The sequence below is a fragment of the Triticum dicoccoides genome, chromosome 3B (assembly GCF_002162155.2).
Source record: "Triticum dicoccoides isolate Atlit2015 ecotype Zavitan chromosome 3B, WEW_v2.0, whole genome shotgun sequence".
NCBI classification, from domain to species: domain Eukaryota; kingdom Viridiplantae; phylum Streptophyta; class Magnoliopsida; order Poales; family Poaceae; genus Triticum; species Triticum dicoccoides.
Window position 1 is genome coordinate 204574480 of NC_041385.1, and position 13914 is coordinate 204588393.

Sequence of the window (13914 nt, forward strand, 5' to 3'; positions counted from 1 at the left end):
AGGGATTTATGCGACCGTGTTGCTAATTATCTTGGTATAGCCCCACGAGAGGGGGATATGGAGTTGCTTCCCGCTTATTTAGATTATGACGCGATGGTCAAACATCATTTTCTTTTGAGGAATGAACAATTCCTCCAGTATCGACTAATCTTTGACAGACGTAGCTCTGTCCAGGTTACTCTCCCTGCTCCTTTCCTTTTTGATTACCAAGCAAAACAAAGATATGTTGTTACCAGGGAGGAGGCAGCTGAACACGAGGGGAGAGCGGTGGCGGCTCGCCAACATGCCGCAGCTCAGGATGCATTCGCTACTGCATCTCAGTACGACCCCAGTTATAACTACGGATATCAGCTAGGCTATCCTTGGCATTAGACCAACTTAGGCCAAAATCCTAAGTTTGGGGGAGTACATGTTTCCCACGGACTTTATATTCATGTTCACACATTATTCTAGTTGTCGGTGCTCATACTCTTTCATTGTATTATCCATGCTAGTTTTATTTATTTTTCTAGCTTTCTTCTTGTGTGTTGGATAAACCTTAAGAAAAACAAAAAAAATAGTTAGTTTAATTTCCATGCTTGTAGTAGAAATTAAAATGAAAACCCAAAAAGATTTCTCGTTCTTCTTCTTGCTAGTTGGGAGCTTTCCCGTGTAAATAGTTTTATTTCTTTTCTTTCCTTTGGGGGTCGAGAGTAGAAGACCATATTGAAAATGTTTAGTGGCTCTCATATGCATGATTGTTTATTTAACTTAGAGCCCATACTACTTTGTCTTCTGTCTTGAATTGAATGCTTGCAGATTCCAGCTTAGTCCAATGCACGTGCACTATTATTATTATACACACCGTTCGGTCGTGCAAGTGAAAGGCAGTAATGGCGATATATGATGGACTGATTGAGATGAAGAAAAGCTGGTATGAACTCGACCTCTTTTGTTTTTATAAATATGATGAGTTCATCGTTCTTGATTCAGCTTATTATGAAGTAAACATATTTGCAATGACATTTAGAGATTATAGTTGCTTGTGTCATGCTTAATTAGCTATGAGTTATAATGGTTTACCTTGCGTGCCAACATGCTATTAAAATGATTATGATGTGGTATGATGGGATGGTATCCTCCTTTGAATGAATTGAGTGACTCGACTTGGCACATGTTCATGCATGTAGTTGAAACAAATCAACATAGCCTTCATGATATCTATGTTCATGGTGGATTATATCCTACTCATGCTTGTACTTGGTGTAAATTAATTTTAATGCATGTTCATGACTGTTGTCGCTCTCTCAGTTGGTCGCTTCCCAGTCTTTTGCTAGCCTTCACCTGTACTAAGCGGGAATACTGCTTGTGCATCCAAACTCCATAAACCCCAAAGTTATTCCATATGATTCAACCATACCTTCCTATATGCGGTATCTACCTGCCATTCCAAGTAAATTTGTACGTGCCAAACTCCAAACCTTCAAATGAAATTCTGTTTTATATGCTCGAGCAACTCATGTTTCAACTAGGGTTGTTTGTATCTTCCATGCTAGGTGGGTTATTCTCAAGAGGAGTAGACTCCGCTCCTCATTCATGAGAAAATGGCCGGTAACTGGGATGCCCAGTCCCATGATAAAAAAGATCAAAGAAAATCAAAAGAATTAAACAAAACTCCCCCAGGGCTGTTGTTAGTTGGAGGCACTCATTGTTTCAAGCAAGCCATGGATTGATGCTTGTTGGTGGTGGGGGAGTATAAACTTTTACCATTCTGTTTGGGAACCGCCTATAATGCATGTAGTATGGAAGATATCACCATCTCATTGTTGTTGCGTTGATAGTGAAAGTATGCCACTCAAAATTTTATTCATCTCTATTTTAAAATCGAGCTCTGGCACCTCTACAAATCCCTGCTTTCCTCTACGAAGGGCCTATCTATTTACTTTTATGTGGAGTCATCATCCTCTTATTAAAAAGGACCCGCTGGAGAGCACACTGTCATCTGCATTCATTACTATTAGTTTATATTGGGTATGACTTGACTGGATCTCTTCTACCATGAATTACAATGTTTAGTCAGTCCTTGATCTTTAAAGGTGCTCTGCATTTATGTTTTGCGGTCTCAGAAAGGGCTAGCGAGATACCATCATGTTATATCATATTATGATTGTTTTGAGAAAGTGTTGTCATCCGAGTTTTCTTATTATTGCTCGCTAGCTGATTATGCCATTTATATGAGTAAATGTGAGACCTAAGTGCTATTGTGAGTATGGTTAGTTCATAATCTTTGCTGAAAACTTGAATGCTAGCTTTAAATATTTACAACAACAAGAGCAAATAGAGTTTGTAAAAGTTTTTCTTTATCACTTTCAGTTTATCAACTGAATTGCTTGAGGACAAGCAAAGGTTTAAGCTTGGGGGAGTTGATACGTCTCCAACGTATCTACTTTTGCAAACACTTTTGCCCTTGTTTTGGACTCTAATTTGCATGATTTGAATGAAACTAACCCGGGCTGACACTGTTTTCAGCAGAACTGCCATGGTTTGTTTATTGTGCAGAAAACAAAAGTTCTCGGAATGACCTGAAAATCAACGGAGATAACTTTTGGAAAATATAAAAAATACTCGCGAAAGAATCAAGGCTAGGGGGCCCACACCCTGTCCACGGGCGTGGGGGGCGCGCCCTCCCTCTAGGCGCGCCCCCTGTCTCATGGCCCCCCTGATGCTCCACCAACCTCAACTCCAACTCGATATATTTGGTTTCGCGGAGAAAAAAATCGAAGAGAAAGTTTCATCGCGTTTTACGATACAGAGCCTCCGCCAAGCCCTAATCTCTCTCGGGAGGGCTGATCTAGAGTCCGTTCAGGGCTCCAGAGAGGGGGATTCGTCGTTGTCATCATCATCAACCATCCTCCATCACTAATTTCATGATGCTCAACGCCGTGCGTGAGTAATTCCATCGTAGGCTTGCTGGACGGTGATGGGTTGGATGAGATTTACCATGTAATCAAGTTAGTTTTGTTAGGGTTTGATCCCTAGTATCCACTATGTTCTGAGATTGATGTTGCTATGACTTTGCTATGCTTAATGCTTGTCACTAGGGCCCGAGTGCCATGATTTCAGATCTGAACCTATTATGTTTTCTTGAATATATGTGAGTCCTTGATCCTATCTTGCAAGTCTGTAGTCACCTATTACGTGTTATCATCCGACAACCCCGAAGTGACAATAATCAAGATACATCTCCGTGATGACCGTAGTTTGAGGAGTTCATGTATTCACTATGTGTTAATGCTTTGGTCCGGTACTCTATTAAAAGGAGGCCTTAATATCCCTTAGTTTCCACTAGGGCCCTGCTGCCACGGGAGGGTAGGACAAAAGATGTCATGCAAGTTCTTTTCCATAAGCATGTATGACTATATTCGGAATACATGCCTACATTATATTGATGAACTGGAGCTAGTTCTGTGTCACCCTATGTTATAGCTATTACATGAGGAATCACATCTGACATAATTATCCATCACTGATCCAATGCCTACGAGCTTTTCACATATTGTGCATCGCTTATTTAGTTTTCCGTTGCTATTGTTACAACTACTACAAAACTGCTATCTTTACTTTTGCCACTGTTACCATTACTATCATACTACTTTGCTACTAAATACTTTGCTGCAGATACTAAGTTATCCAGGTGTGGTTGAATTGACAACTCAACTGCTAATACTTGAGAATATTCTTTGGCTCCCCTTGTGTCGAATCAATAAAGCATGTCGTGCCATCCATCCAAGTCAGGGAGATAGTCCCCGAGCTTAGTGAAAGGCTTCAGGTCAAGATGCTTAGCCTCTACGCATGTTCAGACGTCTTGCCATGACATTTCCTCTTCCTCATAGAAAAACCCTATTTTTTTGAGGACCTCCTTCATGATGATTTGGGAAAGTTCATGCTGGATGCGATAGAACTCAGCCCGAAGCCAATGATCGTCGATATCTCCTACCTTCCTTGCCCATTGTAGAATATGGGCATCCCCGGCTGTAGGTGACATGCGAAGGTTCTGCCGATCCCGTCTGTACTCCAGTATCTGGTGTATGACATAGGATCCATCATTAAGACTATCACTCGGTTGCTGGATGCAGCAGAAGTCGATATTATGGCCGAAGGCGGCCCTGTTGTTCCTAGTCTTCTTGATCTTGATCTCTCCACCCCGTATGCCGTAGAAAAATATAGCACTGTCGAGAACAGACTTGATGTGGGTGTAATCCTTTTTGTTCATGTTCTTCGACGAGTCCAAGTAAAGAGCATGGGAGTATCGGGGTAAAGGATGATGAGGACGGCGCGCTCGTGGTTGCGCAAAATAAGTACACCTCAAATTAATTAGCCTCCATCGTGCAAATGAATGATTGAAATCGAAGGAAGGATATCCGTGCAAATGACTTACAGGGGATGATAAGGCACGAGAATCGTCTCCTTGTCCTTATTGGCGACCATGAAATTGACGAGGTAGTCCCTCGCGTATTCACGGTGCTCTGCGCAGACTGCCAAGAAGCTCTCGTGCATGAAGTATGGGTCAACGACACAGATATAAGGTATCTGCTCAATCCCGATGATGTAGTTCATGTACAAGGCATAAAGGTAGACAAACGTAAAATCCAGCTTCTTCAAGTGAAACATGTCGAAGATGTAATCGAATCGAAGGAAGAACTTCTCTGCGGGGATTGTGTTGACGTACAACCTTTGCCGCGGCATGTTAACCATGTAGAGGGGGTATCCTGGATTTTCTGAGGCGATTAGGCTTTTCTCTCTCCGCAGCACATCGTCATGAAGTCTCCTTAGATTGCCGTGTATGGCCTGTACCGATGCCTTACGTAGGATTGCTTCACCGGCGGTATGGTATTTCGCCGCACTGCAGACAGGTACACGGTCTTGAACCAGAGGCTGCGGAGGTGGATGGATCATAGAAGGAGCTTTATTGCTGCCTTTCCTCACTCTCTTCCGATTCTTCTTTGGTGGAAGGTCGTCTATACTACGTTCAGGCTCCGACGGCGGCAATTCATGCAACGACTCATGACACTCAAACCCTGAGTACTCATACTGCTGAGCCATCGATCCTGCGTCATCAATGGCACCAATATTGAGATACTGTTGAGTGTCATCGTCATCCTCATCCTCATCTATGGCGACGTCATCAACGGCTAATGGAGCCTCTTCCTCACCCAGTCAGCTATCACCCAGCACGACAGGTGACGCTAATTGGGTAGGTGGGGTGCTGATGTTCATACCTTGCGGAGGCTGCATGGTCGTGGGTGTGCTCCCGGCTGCCTCCAGACGAAGTAGACTCTTTGGACACAACAGGACCCACGTCTTGCAATCGCCAAGCCGCCGTGGGGTCTCGTCATCATCTCCCACTAGTACCGGAGGAACCAAATTCTCATGGCCTGGTTTGACACTGGCCACGAAAACCTTGAAGACGTTAGGGGCGATCGGCCGGCTGTGGAACAATTGTTCCTTCGGCTTCATTATCGTCGCCTTCACCACGTTCACCTTCTGGCTGTTGATGTCATACAATATGGTGCATGGGGCGTCGGCCTGCAAAGACATGTCTGTGATGTGTGACATCCGAAGGGCAATGGAAATGGGATATTATGCATTTATTGAAGAGGGACAGTGTGACAAGTGCCACGAGGGCATCAAGCTCCGCCAAAGATGAAGCAGGTGCGGGAGCCGGTGCAGGAGCAGGTGCTGGTGCAGGTGCAGGTGCAGGTGCTGGTGCAACGCTAGTCGAGCTACTCACGAAGAAGTTGGCAAGGCAAAAGTCCGCTGCATCTTTTTCTGGATTTCACCTGCTCCAACCAACGATAGCCGGAACCAAGACTGTCTGCTCCCGTTTTAGGCAGCTACCGATGTTGCGACTATCTTTGCTGAATTCTTCTCAACTGCAATCTCAACCTTCTTGTCGATGCTTTCTTCAATTAACCTCCGTCTTTCCTTTCTCTCCTCCGTGGTCTCACCGTAGTACTTCTTCCACGTGGCGCTGTCTCCAACACCATGCACGCGTCCATACGACGGCTGAGTGTCCACTGGGAGTTGTTTCAATATGTTCAACGCCTGGTTGCATGGGGTGTCCCACTTGGGCCTCGCCAATGCCTCAGACGGTGAATTGCTTTCGGCCACAACCCTGTGCTGCTCTCTCTACAAAAGGAACAAGGATCATTTACAAATATGAATAAACGTGCAGTCGAATTGATCAGAAACTAAAATTACCAGTAGTCTCATGAACTCCGTCATAACCGGGTCCATCTCGAAAACCTTCTTGACTGGGTCCCAACGGTACTGGGCCCTGAGGACGTCATACTCCTGCAGGCCGGTGAACTCCGCCAAGGGGTCTGGGATGCCCAAACTTTCACGTTCCGCATCCTCCTAGGCCCATATGGACCTCTTCCTCGCGTAACCACGGCTTCCGAGGTGGTGGCGCCCCATGTTCCTCTCTTGAAGCCCCTTCATGTACTTTGAATTTTTTGGCATCTTCGGCATCACACGCCACCTTGACTAGTTCAAACTGCTCTTCCGTGATTGTCAGATTTTCCTTCATAATCTCGGAGTAGGGTTCCTTTTTGTCGATGGCGCGTTTCACCCTTACTTTCCAGATAGCCAACGCGTCGCTAGATTTGGTCATGGCGCGTTTGTATATCTGCTTCATTGCCAGGTCTTTATGTGGATCTTTATATTGGATTTCATCCTGGCCCGGGAACAAGAATATCTGGTGCAGCAGGGTTAGGAGGGAGTGCTTCGTATTTGGCCTCTTCTTTAGTTTCTTATCATTGATGGTGGCGAACACCCTTATGATGCAGCCTATCTAATTGCCGTAGCAGGAGCGTGCTTCCACATGCAGTTTTGGCTCAAAATTGCCGTCACCCACCTTCATGACCACTAGTTTAGTAGTGAGGAGCTGGTTTGGGCGTCGACATCTCCTCTTCGATTTCGGTTCTATGGCTTTTCCAGTCTCGATGCCGGTCTTGGTGCCGGTCTCGGTCTCAGTGCCAGTCTCGGCGCCGGTCTCAATGTCGGTCTCAGATGAGACAGGTGGGCCCAGCAACAACAACCATTGATCGTTGGCAAGGCTCAAATATTCATGTGCCGCCAGGTACACGTCGTCGCAATCACCAGAACCCTGTCCTTCATCGTTGCTAGCCATGTTTCCTACAATTAAATCTAGTCAATTAATTCTAGACCTAATAAAATGAATAATGACATAAAAAAGGCCTATGTTTTGCAGGAACGTTGATTCCTTCCCGGTGCGGCAAATCCCGGGCACTCGATATGTCCTAGTTTGTAGCACAAGTCATCCTAAAATTCACAGAAAATTTTGGCATGACCTTTGCTAAAAAGTGGACAAATCGAGCACCTGAAATTTGCCGGAACAGAAATGAATCAACATTCCACCAAAACATAGGCCACTCGGCCTCATTCCCTGGAAACAACAAAAGGCCACTTGGGCACAATCGAACCACCTCAATGAAAAGATATAACATGACCACTTCAATGAAAAGATATAATCAACAATGAAAGTCTAGGAAGGGATCATCTTTAAAATAAAACTTGCCTAAATTCTTTTCCTTGAAACATAGTGGTCTTTTCAAAAATCAAAAATCTTTGCAAAATGACCTCACTAAACACTTCTCTGCGTAGGACAGAACCCAAATTATGTTTATCTAGCTATTCCTCTCTCTCTCTCTCACACACACACATTATTTTCTCCAACCCTTCTTTGCCTAGGACACAACCCAATTAAATTGCAAAGGAAATCCATTTCTCTAACCCTTCTGACCTAATGCTCTAAAATAAATTTTTGCTCTAACCTAGCCAACCTACTTAACCTAGCTTATTAACCTAACGAACCTAATTAACCTAGCTATTTAACCTAGTTAGTTAACCTAGCTAGTTTACCTAGATAATTAACCTAATTAAACTAGTTAACCTAGCTAGTTCTCTGTCAATCCCCTAAATAAAATTTTAAACTAACCTAGATAATTAACCTAATTAAACTAGTTAACCTAACTAGTTCTCTGTCAAAGCCCTAACTAACTTTTTTGCACTAACCTAGATAATTAACCTAATTAAACTAGTTAACCTAACTAGTTCTCTGTCAAAGCCCTAACTAAAATTTTGCACTAACCTAGATAATTAACCTAATTAAACTAGTTAACCTAGCTAGCTAGTTCTCTTTCCAGTGTTTCTGCTATGCATGAGAGAGAGAGAGGAGGGGTGAGGGCTTATAGAGGATGGTGATGTCTACTACACAACCTTCTTCTTGTAGACGTTGGTGGGCCTGCAAGTGCACAGGTTTGTAGGACAGTAGCAAATTTCCCTCAAGTGGATGACCTAAGGTTTTTCAATCCACGGGAGGCGTAGGATGAAGATGGTATCTCTCAAACAACCCTGCAACCAAATAACAAAAAGTCTCTTGTGTCCCTAACACACCCAATACAATGGTAAATTGTATAGGTGCACTAGTTCGGCGAAGAGATGGTGATATAAGTACAATATGGATGGTAGATATAGGTTTTTGTAATCTGAAAATATAAAAACAGCAAGGTAACTAAAGATAAAAGTGAGCGTAAACGGTATTGCAATGATAGGAAACAAGGCATAGGGTTCATACTTTCACTAGTGCAAGTTCTCTCAACAATAATAACATAGATAGATCATATAACAATCCCTCAACATGCAACAAAGAGTCACTCCAAAGCCACTAATAGGGGAGAACAAACATAGAGATTATGGTAGGGTATGAAACCACCTCAAAGTTATTCTTTCGGATCAATCTATTCAAGAGTTCGAACTAGAATAACACCTTAAGACACAAATCAACCAAAACCTTAATGTCACCTAGATACTCCATTGTCACCTCAAGTATCCGTGGGCATGATTATACGATATGCATCACACAATCTCAGATTCGTCCAACCAACACAAAGTACTTCAAAGAGTGCCCCAAAGTTTCTACCTGAGAGTCAAGAAAACGTGTGCCAACCCCTATGCATAGGTTCATGGGCGGAACCCACAAGTTGGTCACCAAAACATACATCAAGTGGCATGTGATATCCCATTGTCACCACAGATAAACACGGCAAGACATACATCAAGTGTTCTCAAATAAAGACTCAATCCGATAAGATAACTTCAAGAGGGAAACTCAATTCATCACAAGAGAGTAGAGGGGGAGAAACATCATAAGATCCAACTATAATAGCAAAGCTCGCGATACATCAAGATCGTGCCATAGAGAAAACACGAGAGAGAGAGAGAGATCAAACACATAGCTACTGGTACATACCCTCAGCCCCGAAGGTGAACTACTCCCTCCTTGTCATGGAGAGCGCCGGGATGATGAAGATGGCCACCGGTGATGGGTTCCCCCTCCGGCAGGGTGCCGGAACGGGCTCCCGAGAGGTCTTTGGTGGCTACAGAGGCTTGTGGCAGCGGAACTCCCGATCTACTATGTTATTTGATGTTTTTAGGGTACGTAGGCTTATATAGGTGAAAGAAGTCAGTCGGGGGGTGCTCAGGGGGTCCATGAGATAGGGGGCGCGCCCAGTAGGGGGGCCCTATATCCTGGTCTCCTCGAGGATCTTCTGACGTGAACTCCAAGTCTCTAGGATCATATTCTTCCAAAAAATCACGCTGCCGAAGGTTTCATTCCGTTTGGACTCCGTTTGATATTCCTTTTCCTCGAAATACTGAAACAGGCAATAAAACAGCAATATGGGCTGGGCCTCCGGTTAGTAGGTTAGTCCCAAAAATGATATAAATGTGTAAAATAAAGTCCATAAACATCCAAAAGGGGTAATATAATAGCATGGATCAATCAAAAATTATAGATACGTTGGAGACGTATCAAGCATCCCCAAGCTTAATTCCTGCTCGTCCACGAGTAGGTAAATGATAAAAACAGAATTTTTGATGTGGAATGCTACCTGGCATAATTCTTTATTGTGGCATGAATGTTCAGATCCAAAATGATTCAAAATAAAAGTTCTTATTGATAAAAGAAATAGTAACACTTCAAGCATACTAATCAAAGTAATCATGTCTTCTCAAAATAACATGGCAAAAGAAAGTCCATCCCTACAAAATCATATAGTTAGGCTATGCTTCATTTTCGTCACACAAAGATGTTCCCAACTTCTATACCCCCGATGACAAGCCAAGCAATTGTTTCATACTTAAATAATCTCAAACATTTCAACCTTCACGTAATACATGAGCGTGAGCCATGGATATAGCACTATGGGTGGAATAGAATATGATGATGGGGATTGTGTGGAGAAGACAAAAAAAGGAGAAAGTCTCACATTGATGAGGATAATCAACGGGCTATGGAGATGCCCATAAATTGATGTCAACACGAGGAGTAGGGATTGCCATGCAACGGATGCAGTAGAGCTATAAATGAATGCTCAACAAAAGAAAACTAGTGGGTGTGCATCTAACTTGCTTTCTCACGAAGACCTAGGGCATTTGAGGAAGCCCATCGTAGGAATATACAAGCTAAGTTCTCTAATGAAAAATTCCCACTAGTATGAAAAATACAACTTATGAGACTCACTATATAAAAAACATGGTGCTACTTTGAAGCACAATATATGAGACTCACTACATGAAGAACAAGGTGCTACTTTGAAGCACAAGTGTGGAAAAAGAGATAGTAACATTACCCTTTTTTTTTATATTCATTTTCCTTTTTTTTCTTTTTTCCTTTTTCTTTTCTTTTGGGCCTTTCTTTTTTTATTTTGGCCTTTCTTATTTTTTTTCTTTTTTTCTTTTTGGGCAATGCTCTAATAATGATGATCATCACACTTCTATTGATTACAACATATGAATTACAACTCAAAACTAGAACAAGATATGACTCTATATGAATGCCTCCGGCGGTGTACCGGGATGGTGCAATGAATCAAGAGTGACATGTATGAAAATTAATGCATGGTGGCTTTGCCACAAATACGATGTCAACTACATGATCATGCAATGGCAATATGACAAAAGTAAAGTATGTCAGGGTGATGATAAACGGAACGGTGGAAAGTTGCATGGCAATATATCTCGGAATGTCTATGGAAATGCCATAATACGTAGGTATGGTGGCTGTTTTGAGGAAGATATAAGGAGGTTTATGTGTGATAGAGCGTATAGTATCACGGGATTTGGATGCACCGGTGAAGTTTGCACAAACTCTCAAGGTGAGAAAGGGCAATGCACGGTACCGAAGATGCTAGCAATGGTGGAAAGGTAAAAGTGCGTATAATCCATGGACTCAACATTAGTCAAAAGAACTCATATACTTATTGCAAAAATTTAGAAGTCATCAAAAATCAAATACTATGCGCATGCTCCTAGGGGGATAGATTGGTAGGAAAAGACCATCGCTCATCCCCGACCGCCAATCATAAGGATGCACAAGCCAGGTACACTTCATGTTTCAAATTTGTTACACAACTTTAACCATACGTGCATGCTACGGGACTTGCTAACTTCAACACAAGCATTCTTTAAATTCATAATCACCCAACTAGCATGACTTTAATATCACTACCTCCATATCTCAAAGCAATTATCAAGTATCAAATTGATCAAAGCATCCAATTCACTTTCTATGATAGTTTTTATTATACCCAACTTGGATGCCTACCATTCTAGGACCAATTTTATAACCATAGAAAATACCATGCTGTTCTAAAAGACTCTCAAAATAATATAAGTGAAGCATGAGAGACTAGCAATTTCTACAAAATATAACCACCGCCATGCTCTAAAAGATATAAGTGATGCACTAGAGCAAATGACAAACTACTCCGAAAGATATAAGTGAAGATCAATGAGTAGTCAAATAATTGTGCAACTATGTGAATACTCTCTAACATTAAGGAATTTCAGATCTTGGTATTGTATTAAAACAGCAAGCAAATAGTAACAAAAGAAGATGACGCTCCAAGCAAAACACATATCATGTGGCGAATAAAAATATAGCTCCATGTAAAGTTACCGATGAACGAAGACGAAAGAGGGGATGCCTTCCGGGGCATCCCCAAGCTTAGGCTCTTGGTTGTCCTTGAATATTACCTTGGGGTGCCTTGGGCATCCCCAAGCTTAGGCTCTCGCCAATCCTTATTCCATAGTCCATCGAATCTCTACCCAAAACTTGAAAACTCCACAACACAAAACTCAACAGAAAACTTGTAAGCTCCGTTAGTATAAGAAAACAAAACCACCACTTAGGTACTGTAATGAACTCATTCTAAATTCATATTGGTGTAATATCTACTGTATTCCAACTTATCTATGGTTAATACCCTCCGATGCTACTCATAGATTCATCAAAATAAGCAAACAACACATAGAAAACAGAATCTGTCAAGAACAGAACAGTCTGTAGTAATATGTATCAAATGTATACTTATGGAACTCCAAAAATCCTACCAAATTAGGAAGTGCTAAGAAATTTGTGTACCAATCCAGAGCAAAAATAATCATATCAGGATCATGTCTCTGTGAATTAACAAAACTAATTTACTGGGTGCAAAAGTTTCTGATTTTCAGCAGCATCAACACAACTATCACCGTAAGCTATCCTAAAGGTCTTACTTGGCACTTTATTGAAACAAAAGATATAAAACATGATTAATACAGTAGCATAATCATGTGAACACGCAAAAACAGCAAGGATAAATATTGGGTTGTCTCCCAACAAGCACTTTTCTTTAATGCCTTTCTAGCTAGGCATGATGATGACAATGATGCTCACATAAAAGATAAGAACATAACGGGAGCATCATGAAGCATATGAATAGCACATTTAAGTCTAACCCACTTCCTATGCATAGGGATTTTGTAAGAAAACAACTTATGGGAACAACAATCAACTAGCATAGGAAGGTAAAACAAGCATAACTTCAAGATTTTAAGCACATAGAGAGGAAACTTGACATTATTGCAATTCCTACAAGCATATGTTCCTCTCTCATAATAATTTTCAGTAGCATCATGAATGAATTCAAGATTATAACCAGCACCTAAAGCATTCTTTTCATGATCTACAAGCATACAAAATTTACTACTCTCCACATAAGCAAATTTCTTCTCATTCGGAATAGTGGGAGTATCATAAAAGACTTGAATACTATAAATTGTTTCCACATTAAAAGAGTAATGTTGAGAAAAAGGGTAATCATAATAATGACAAGATTTGTAAATATAATCATCACTACTTTTTATAGCATAAGTTTCATCACAATAATCATCATAAGTAGCAACTTCGTTCTCATCATAATCGATTGAAACCTCTCCCAAGATAGTGGAATCACTAAATAAAGTTGACACTCTTCCAAATCCACTTTCGTATTCATCACAATAAAATTCAACATCCTCCAAAATAGTGGGATCACTACTTCCTAAAGTTGACTCTCTTCCGAACCCACTTTCATCAATATAATCATCATAGGTAGGAGGCATGCTATCATCATAACGACTTTGCATATCAAAACTTGGGATGCTAAAAATATCATCTTCACTAAATGTAGCATCCCAAAGCTTGGGACAAACATTAATTTCAGCAAATATATTCTCAAATATGTCATTCTCATCAAACATAGCTTCCCCAAGCTTGGGCCTTTTCATATCATAAGCATAATCACTCTCATCATTAATAGTATGGATAGCACCAATATGTCGTGGGAACGAACACCTATGGGACCGGAGCCCCTTTCGGTTCGGCGGGGGGCGGAGATCGCACGAAGAGCAGATCGAGGCGAAGCACACGAGCGATTTACCCAGCTTCGGAGCTCTCCGGAGAGATAATACTCCTACTGCTGCTTTGTGGTTGTATTGAGTTCTTGCTCGGGAGCGCGGAGTGCTACAGTACACTCTAGCTGCTAATGA